Source organism: Mus musculus, chromosome 12, assembly GCF_000001635.26.
Source record: "Mus musculus strain C57BL/6J chromosome 12, GRCm38.p6 C57BL/6J".
In the NCBI taxonomy this organism is placed as follows: Eukaryota; Metazoa; Chordata; class Mammalia; order Rodentia; family Muridae; genus Mus; species Mus musculus.
The window spans coordinates 96,921,470-96,931,262 of record NC_000078.6 but is presented as its reverse complement, the minus strand read 5'-3'; the positions used below and the strand labels follow the sequence as shown (position 1 = coordinate 96,931,262).

Sequence of the window (9,793 nt, the reverse complement as noted above, 5' to 3'; positions counted from 1 at the left end):
TAATCATATATGACTATGGACCTTACTACATTATCATTATATATGTACATAATATATTTTGATCATACTTACTCCATAAACTTCTCTCTTTTCTCCCAGTTCCTGTAAGGTCACTTAAATTCTTTTTCCCAATGTGTATCCTTTTTCATTCCTATCTTTTTTTGCCATAGATGGGGACAGACTGGTGGAATCCTACCACTTACTGAACATTTGTTGCCAGGTGATGATTGATGGAGGAGGGAGGGATGATTTTTTTCAGTGGTGCAGCCAAACAGTAAAGTATACCTATTGACTTTTTAAAAAAACACACATTCATGCTACAATGCACTGTAGTAATTAAATTAATAAAACCATACATTTTAATATGTGTTATAACACTTGCTTTATAGTATCCATGAGTGAGAATCACTGTTCATTATAAGCATACAATTCATTAAGAAGAATATACACTTTCTTTTCTGCATCAGTGTTAGGGGTACTGTGTTGTGACTCCTCAAACTTGTGACACTCTTAAGATCTCTCTGTGTTCTAATCACTTCTTCTTTCTATAATAGTTGGTTTTGTGTGTCAACTTGACACAGGCTGGAGTTATCACAGAGAAAGGAGCTTCAGTTAGGGAAGTGCCTCCTTGATATCCAGCTGTGGGGTATTTTCTCAATTAGTGATCAAGGGGGAAAGGCCCCTTGTAGGTGGGGCCATCCCTGGGCTGGTAGTCTTAAGTTCTATAAGAGAGGACAATGAGCAAACCAGGGGAAGCAAGCCAGTAAGAAACAGCCCTCCATTGCTTCTGCATCAGCTCCTGCTTCCTGACCTGCTGGAGTTCCAGGCCTGACTTCCTTTGGTGATGAACAGCAATATGGAAGTGTAAGCTGAATAAACCCTTTCCTTCCCAACTTGCTTCTTGGTCATGATGTTTGTGCAGGAATAGAATCCCTGAGTAAGACGCTTTCTAATTCCTATTTATCTTGTTGGCTTTCATTTAAGTGCCCATATCTCAAGGCACTTTCACTACTATTCTATACTTGTTAAGCTCTGGAACTGCATGCCCATATTCCATAGGACATTTCCGTAGAGGTCATAATGATCACATTGTCCTAACTTCTTCAGAGACTCTTATTGACTCCTTGGGGAAGGATTCAATGACAGTATTTGTTACTGTTTTCAAATTTATTACATTGTTGATACTGCACTGGTTTTTGCCTTAAAATAACATTTCTTTTATAGTACAAACTCTTTAATGCCTTAGCTCACTATAAAGAGCACATTTTTAAATGCTAAACAATTAAATATTTGATAGATACTTTTATGAACTAGATTATCTCCTTGGGTCATTTTCTGAGAAATTTATTTGTTTTTCATTGAATCTATAACTTTAATTATGTTATGCATCTATATTGCAGGATACACTATAAAATGAAAAATGGTAGAAAATATGGGATTAATTTGTGGTGGTACCGGTGGCCAGTACACACACACACACACACACACACACACACACACACATATATTCTTCATTTAAATCTGTCTATCTATTCATCTCTTTTACAACTTCATATTGGTAATTAATAAAAATATGGTTAGACTGGCTTAGCCATCATTTTCTGTTGTCCCTAGTAATAGCAGGATCATTATTAAACTACAAATAGACAAGGCCTTAGAGACAAATAGAGTCTCAGTAACTCACACCAAACAAAACATTATGGCTGTAAGTAACTTACTTTAGTAAACACTAAAGACCAGCAATGAAGATGGCATAAAACATTAGTTCATACAATTATTATGTGAACTTTGCATTCTATTGATGGTAGGTTAGATCTCAAACAGTGGATGATTTAAAGTTTTTTGTTTTTGTTTTTTAAGGCATTTTTTATTAGATATTTTCTTCATTTACATTTCAAATGCTATTCCCAAAGCCCCCTACACCTTCCCCCTGCACTTCTCCCCAACCCACCCACTCCTGCTTCCTGGCCTTGGCATTCCTCTACTGGGGCATATGATCTTCACAACACCAAGGGCCTCTCCTCCACAGGGCCCCTAATGAAGGAGCTAGAGAAAGTACCCAAGGAGCTAAAGTTTTATTGAGACAGACATAAGCTTCTAATTTATTTACATGTTGTGCATAGCTGCAGAAACACCAATAGTGTAGTTGGTTACCTAAACGACAGAACACTGTATAGAAAAAGTTTATTCTGTGTAAGTATCTGTCAGTGTCTCTGTCTCTTTCTCTCTCTCTCAACACAATATAATATATACATATTATACATTACATATATATATACTATATATATGCATAATATGTTATATCAGATCACTTAGAAACACTGGTAATGTTTTGAAATGTAGAATTTTGTTTGGTAATCTATTTGTCAACTTTCCATGAATTAGTCTCTCCATGCTAATACATTTCTAGGAATATCTAAAAGAGACGATATAAATTTGTTAAGTGCAAAAGGAAACCATAAATATGAGCAGTATCATTCTATGTGCCAAGCTCCAATACTGAAGAGAAATCAAATGAATTGAGCACAAACCAAATGAATTGAGCACGGGAATTCATGACTCTTTGTGAATATGATATGATTAGCGGCCCTGAGCCCTGCCATGATAAACTTCACAACCTGGACCACATGACAAAACCAATGCTTTCCTCCTGACATGCTTAATTTCGCAGTCAATTTTTCATAGCTGTGGAAGACAACCCTCCATTAAAGATTTTTCTTCCTCTAATTGGCCTATGGGCATGTCTCTGACAAAATTTTCTTAATTGCTAACTGATTAGGGACCTGCTGACACACTGTGGGCAGCATCATCTCTAAGCAAGGGCCCTAGGCTCTATAAGAAAGATGGCTGAGTTTGAGTCTGGAAATAATCTAGAAAAGAGTATTCTCTGCCATTTCTGTTTCCATCTCCTGCCCTGAGTTCTTCACTTTATACTTCCCTCAATGGTTTACTGCAGTCTTTAAAATGAAATAAACTATTTGATCCCCAGATTGCTTTAGGTCATAGTATTTATCACAATAATTGTAACAAAAAATAAGTCATTTTCTTTTTTTCCCCTAAGATTTATTTATTTATTATATGTAAGTACGCTGTAGCTGTCTTCAGACACTCCACAAGAGGACATCAGATCTCATTACGGATGGTTGGGAGCCACCACGTGGTTACTGGGATTTGAACTCAGGACCTTTGGAGGAGGAGTCAGAACTCTTAACCACTGAGCCATCTCCCCAGCCCCAAGTCATTTTCTTAAACTGCCTTTGTCATATATTTTGTTTCAATGACCAAAATAACTATGCTTTTGTAGAATGTGAGTAATATGTGAATAATGTGTGTAATAAATGAGTACATATGTAATATGTACAATATGTAACATGTATATATAGATATATGTATACATACATACATATACATACATACATACATACATATGTGTATATACATACATACATATATGTATATGTATATATATATATATATATGGAATAAATCATGGAAAGAATTTGTACAATTATTTCAATTGTTTTAGCTAGCCATGAGGCTATACAGGAGGGCTATCACTAATTTGCAATTGGAAAAAGAAAAGCCTGTTTTGATCCATGGTTGGGGAGCTCTGGCCTCTCTCAAACCACATCTGTGTTTCCAAACAACAATATAGTGACCCAATGTTTTCCCTAAATGATCTAGTAATTATAATGTACAGGGTGGCTCCTGCAATTTTAAGCTAAAATCTCTAATTTACACATTATCCTGACTCATTTTTCTTCCCTAAAGTTTACATATACCAGTGTATATATGTCTGCATGTCTTATATGCAACACATAACACATATGGACTAATGCAATACTCTGTGATCCTTTAATTAAAATTAATATACCTTTCCATTTTTAAGAATATTACTACTCATCAAAACATATTGAGCTGCTCTGTCAGTATGGTTATTCTTTTTTATTAATTGATTATAATAATTATTTACATCCCACATGTTAGCCCTCTGTCCTGCCTTGCAGAGTTCTTCTCCCCAATATGAATATTCTATGTGTCTACAGAGGAGTACCTATATGTCATTTCTTTTTAAATATTTTTTTAAACATGCAAAAATCACCAGTTATTATTAAGATTCTTCCTAATCAAAAATCTACTCTGATCCCATGTGGAGAACCTCTTAAAATGGTTATTAGGGACGATTCAGGCCAAGACTGGTAGCACATACCTCCAGTTCCAGCTGAAGCTGGTGGGTCTCTGTGAGATTAAGGCCAGCCTGGTCGACAGAGCTGATTCCAGAATAAGCCGAGCTACACGGAGAAGCTCTGTCTCAGAAACAAAACAAAATTAAACTAAACTAAAAAATAAATGAAAACAAACAAACAAAAATGATTATTAAATCATAAAATCAAATTAAAACAATCATTTTTCTAGATCTCCAAATGACAGAGTAACTTGCTTCTCAGGGAGAAACAGCTTCATGTTTGTTCATTTTGCTCCTTTTAAAGGAGCGCTGTGCTGCCTAGCTTCCCTGGAAATCACACAAAATAATGATGCATTACTAAGGTTAGAAAGAAAACATCATAAATGTTTAAGAAATTTAAATCTGTAAGCAATATATTTCACCAAAGAAGCAAATAATGAAAAGACAATTAAAAAAGTCTTTGCTATTTCCAAGAATTATCTACAAATTAGTTCCCAAATTTAGGATCAAAGACTTCTTATTCTTTAATTTTAAAGAAAACACATGAATAGAAATCTGTTACATATTGTAAATTGAGGAGCATAAAATAAAGATGATTGGATAGATCTTTACTGTTAAAGAGTCCCTAGGGACACCACACATCAGAAGAAACAAAAGTTCCTTCCCACAACACAAAACCATAAAAACCAAAGTTATCTGAATAATTAATTGGCGGTTAATGAATGAGGGATTGCAAATTTAGGTAAGAAATTCACCATAGCTTTTTAAAAGGGAAAGGAAAGCATAAACTTTGAGTCACGTTAGAGAACTGTATCAACTAATCTGTCTGAGTTTCTGTTGGTTGCAGAAACAGAATAATTACCACCAAAATAATGAAAAGGTCAGACCATGTTATAATAAATGAAGTGAGCCTGTGCCCAATGCCAGCGTCTCTTTCTTTAATTGGTGTTTGTTTTTAAAGAAGCATGGTGACATTTACACTTCAATTATGTATGATAAGAATACTAAGTTTCAAAATAAACAGAAGCTGAAACTATAAACTCTGTGCTCAGAAGAAAGTGAAAATGAACAAAAACTTTACATTCATATGAAACCTGAGTACATTGGTGTTATCCAAGCACAATGACTTGAAAAGCTAGATGTTTGTTATAGGCTACATTAATAAGATTTGTATCAATATAAGCAATTGTTTTAAAGCTGTATTTGTTTACTATGTTTGGGGGGATTGTGCTGTGGAGGGCATCACATGCCAAGTACATGGGTAGATCACATGCCAAGCACATGTGTAGATGTTAGTAGAGAACAGTATGGTGATGAATCTCTCTACCTTCAATTGGGATCCAGGTTCCCTGATTCTCAAGACAAGAAGTATGACCCACTGAGCCTTCCCTCTGAATGATTGCCTTTAAGCGATAGATTTAGCTTATGCCTGCATGGCTAGTGTCGAACTGACATTTTTCTCCTAAGACATTCTGTAGTTGGGATTAAACTGATTTTTCTGAGCATAGCATACATTGCTAAAAAATCATGAATGTCATATGCTTTCATTCTATTAGTTGAATAGTCTTAACTACTTAAAACTAACCTTTAACCTGCCCCAAATGCAAGTTGCCTGCTGTGTATTTTCTCTTTCATTCCCCCTTGAAGACTTTTAAGTATCTTTAAATGTTCTTCTCTTTAAGTTATAATGGAGTGTGTAGCATTATATTCAATGTAGTATAAATGTCAGGAATTAAAAAAAAGATACAGAAACTAAAGTACTTTATTCACTTTATGTATACATCATTAAATGTAAGGCCAAGAAGAGCATGGTGCTTTTGAGTGCATGCCAAAATATGTAAATCTCAGAGGAACTAAAGGGGAGAACAAAACATTGCCTGCTTAATGATGAACTTGGATCCAGAGTTTTAGTCCCTAGAAGAGTAGAGGTGATAGTCACTTTGCTATGTTCACCTCTGTGAATGGCTGTAGTATCCATATGAAAAGAATGAACAACCAAATTAAAAAGTAGACAAAAGACATATTATACACTTCAATGAAGATATTTCTATAGCATATGACCTCTCCAAATATGTTTGCAGAAACTTTATTTATAATTGCCAAGACTTGAAATAATTAAGATGAATTGAGATGCCATTATGAAAGTGAGTAGATATTATATACGACAGTCAGACAATAGAATGTTACTCAGTATTAGTAAGAAATGAGTAATAAGGTATAATATGTAGCCTCCCCCAGCCTGACCTTGTCGCCACTGAGGTGGGGCCACCTGCGGTGCAGCTTTCCAACTTGGCTGGTTTCCTCTTCAGGATGGCTCCGGGCACCAAGAATGGACTGGCGGAGGGGGTGGGGAGAGATGTCTTCCCCCTTTATAAGCACAGTCTCTTAGTAAACTCGGGGGCCTTGATCAGAGAAAATTTGTCTTGGCTTCATTCGTTTCTCGCCATCTAGTCTCTCTTTCGGCCCCAGCCTGCCTTCCAGGAGTATCAGGTTCATGTAGCCCATGAGTTGCTTACAACTACAGATATAATAGATAAGGGAAAGCATTAAATAAATATCCTGAGTCAGATGCTAATCTGAAAATTCTAAATATTGTTATTCTAATTCTATGGCATTTGGAAAATATAAAACTTTAGTTGCAGAAAAAAAAATCACAAAAGGAAGTAGAAACAGACAGAAGCAAGTATATCTTTTGGGAAGTGAGATTGTTGTGTGATAATGAATAAATGTCAGTATATTGTAACAAAACACTCAATGTGAGTTGGGAAGGCCAAAATGGGTGTGGGGATACCTGCTGTGTGAGAGCACTTGACAATCTACCCTAAGAAGTAATATACACTTTTAATATACACTAATATACACTAGCAGTGCATATACACTAAGGATACAAATGAAAGCTAAGGGAGTATTTCAAAGACAAAATCAATTTAAAGTAAAAGAAGTGATGACATGAAAGATTATTTCAATACAAGTTACTTACGAAGAAGGTGAAATTAAGCTGCTTGTGAAGATGTTAGTGCTATGAACAAACATCTGTGAATCCTTTCAAAAGTGGAGAAAAATCCATAGCTATAGAAAATGAAATTCATTATGATTCAATCAAAAAATAAGGAAACATGAATCAGAAACTTCAAAAAAGCTACTTTATTTAGAAGATAAAATGGTCAGTATGTAAATAACCTAGTTTTCTTCCAAAATTGATACCAATGACCTTTCTATATGATTTACAATAATTTCCAAGGAAAATTAATTCTAAGTTATATTGCTTATTCCCCAGAATAAGGAAAATATATAACAAATGTAATGCTCATTTTGTGATGCTAATGAATTTTTGAACTTAAAACTATGCAAAATTATACATAAAAGGAGCTTGATATATAACTTCATGCATATACATAGTGCCTGAAAATCTACACTTTATATTCCTTCACATGTACCAACTTCTAAATTTGCATGTAACTTATCATATTCAAAAAATTTATTTCAACATTTCAAGGAAATTTAGACATGATAAATTGAACAGTGTTTATCACATTAACAGCCATATAAAATCACATGGTTGTAGCATATGCATAAAAAGTAGTTTATTCCTTTTAACAAATGTTAGTAAAGAGAAAAAAACAAATACTATGAAAAACTGCAACGTTTGTGATTTTATAATAATCTTTGAACAATCAATAATTAGACTGTTTTCTAAGTGTGTAATATTTTTTAAAAAGTAAATTTCAAAAAGATTACTTTATGACAAAAGCTTATACACAACAATATAAAGTTTTCTTAAGTATTTACACTCTATAATTTTCAAGCTAAAATTTCTCAAATACTCAAATTAAAGAAACTACACTAATATATGTCTTAACAGCTTAAAAGAAGACAGTTCTTGAAAAGAGTAGCAAGCTCTTCTAAAGAGTAGTAACTATTGTAACTATTCACCTCTGTATTTTGATTAAGGAAAAGCTATGAAATATGTATAGAAATAAAGATGTGGCTTCACCGGGCATTTTGTGCGGAGATCACGGAACCAAGATCAACCGTCCCTGCTACAGAGCAGGAGTTGCCACAGCCTCAGGCTGAGACAGGATCGGGAACAGAGTCTGACAGTGATGAGTCAGTACCAGAGCTCGAGGAACAAGACTCCACACAGACGGCCACGCAGCAAGCCCAGCTGGCAGCCGCAGCAGAGATCGATGAAGAACCTGTTAGTAAAGCCAAGCAGAGTCGAAGTGAGAAGAAGGCAAGGAAGGCTATGTCCAAACTGGGTCTTCGACAGGTTACAGGGGTTACGAGAGTCACTATCCGAAAATCTAAAAATATCCTCTTTGTCATCACAAAACCCGATGTCTACAAGAGCCCAGCTTCAGACACCTACATAGTGTTTGGGGAAGCCAAGATTGAAGATTTGTCTCAGCAAGCACAGTTAGCAGCTGCTGAGAAATTCAAAGTTCAAGGTGAAGCTGTTTCAAACATTCAGGAAAACACTCAGACTCCAACCGTCCAAGAGGAGAGTGAAGAAGAGGAGGTTGATGAGACGGGTGTGGAAGTTAAGGACATAGAACTGGTCATGTCACAAGCAAACGTATCAAGAGCAAAGGCTGTTCGAGCCCTGAAAAACAACAGTAATGATATTGTAAATGCTATTATGGAATTAACAATGTAACTATTTGACAGCGAAGACAACTCCCCCTTTCCCCCCTTTTTGGTGTTTGAAAAGTGGAACTACAGCTTGGTTTAAAATTTGTACTGTTTCTATCACTAATAAAGTTGTGGCTTCTTGTTGGATGGAAAAAAAAAAAAAAAAAAAAAAAGAAATAAAGATGTGGTTATGTTGAAACAAAATTTTGATTTATGGGCTCAAAATTGAATCCAATATATCATTTTGTGTATTGTAATTTTGAAAGTTATTTTTCTTTTTCCTTATAATTCATTTTCTTTTTTAAAAAAATGTTTACTTTATTTATTTTTTATTAGATATTTTCTTCATTTACATTTCAAATGCTATCTGAAAGTCCCCTATACCCACCCACTCCCACATCCTGGCCATGGAATTCCCCTGTACTGAGGCATATAATCTTTGCAAGACCAAGGGCCTCTCCTCCAACTGTTGGCCTACTAGGCCATCCTCTGCTACATATGCAACTAGAGTCACAAGCTCTGGGGGTCACTGGTTAGTTCATATTGCTGTTCCTCCTATAGGGTTTCAAGGTCCTTGGGTACTTTCTCTAGCTCCTTCATTGGGGAACTTGTGCTCCATCCAATAGATGACTGTGGACATCCACTTCTTTATTTACTGGACACTGGCAGAGCCTTGCAGGAGACAGCTATATCAGGCTCCTGTCAGCAGGCTCTTGTTGGCATATGCCTAGTGACTGGGTTTGATGGTTGTTTATGGGTTGGATCACCAATTGGGGCAGTGTCTGGATGGTTGTTCCATCAGGCTCTGCTCCAAATTTGTCTCTGTAACTCCTTCCATGGGTTTTTTGTTCCCCATTCTAAGAAGGAATGAAGTATCTACACTTTGGTCTTCCTTCTTCTTGAGTTTCAAATTGTTGTTTTGCAAATTCTATCTTGGGTATTCTAAGTCTCTAGGCTAAGATCCATTTATCAGTG

General features: G+C 35.5%; 1 pseudogene; it reads left to right on the top strand.

Annotated features, from left to right (window-relative positions):
• On the top strand, window positions 8,205-8,969 carry Gm6863 (predicted gene 6863; annotated as a pseudogene).